Below are 815 nucleotides of genomic sequence, written 5' to 3' on the forward strand. Positions count from 1 at the left end.
TCTTAAATTTAATAATAATATTAATAAAGGAAAAAAATGTATTACTAAAACTATAAATTCCTTCAACTCAGAATTATAAATTTTACTCTCATAATAAGTATTTTTGCCATGATATACATAAGAAAATAAATATAATGAATACGCCCCTCTATATATATAAAAAAACAAATTAATATTAAATAACCCATCATACTTATATCTCAATTTACAATTCTTATTAATATTATTATCTCCCCTGCAAAATTTAAAGACACAGGAAAAGAAAAATTCACTACACAAAATATAAATCATCATATAATAATTGAAGGTAAATTTCTCACTATTCCCTTATTTAATATCAATAATCGCCTACCTGATCGTTCATAATATAAATTCACTAAATAAAATATACCAGATGAACATAACCCATGAGCAATTATTATTAAATAAGCCCCTACTAACGCCCTTTTTAAAAAAGTTATTAATCTACATAACATTAAATTTATATGAACTACAGATGAATAAGCCACCATACTTTTTATATCAATCTGAACCAAACATAAAACTCTTACAATAATACTACCCACAATCCTTCTACCAAAAATTACCCAACTATACCGCAATCTAATTCTATAAAATATTTCAATAAACCGAATTAATCCATATCTACCTATTTTTAATAATACTCCTGCTAAAATTATTGACCCATATACAGGAGCCTCAACATGCGCCTTAAGAAGTCAAATATGAAATAAATAAATAGGCATTTTAATAAAAAAAGGCTATATAAATTATTATAAAACTCCAAAAAGAAAATTCATATTTTTCTATAACTA

Source organism: Trachymyrmex cornetzi, unplaced genomic scaffold (genome assembly GCF_001594075.2).
Source record: "Trachymyrmex cornetzi isolate Tcor2-1 unplaced genomic scaffold, Tcor1.1 scaffold4103, whole genome shotgun sequence".
In the NCBI taxonomy this organism is placed as follows: Eukaryota; Metazoa; Arthropoda; class Insecta; order Hymenoptera; family Formicidae; genus Trachymyrmex; species Trachymyrmex cornetzi.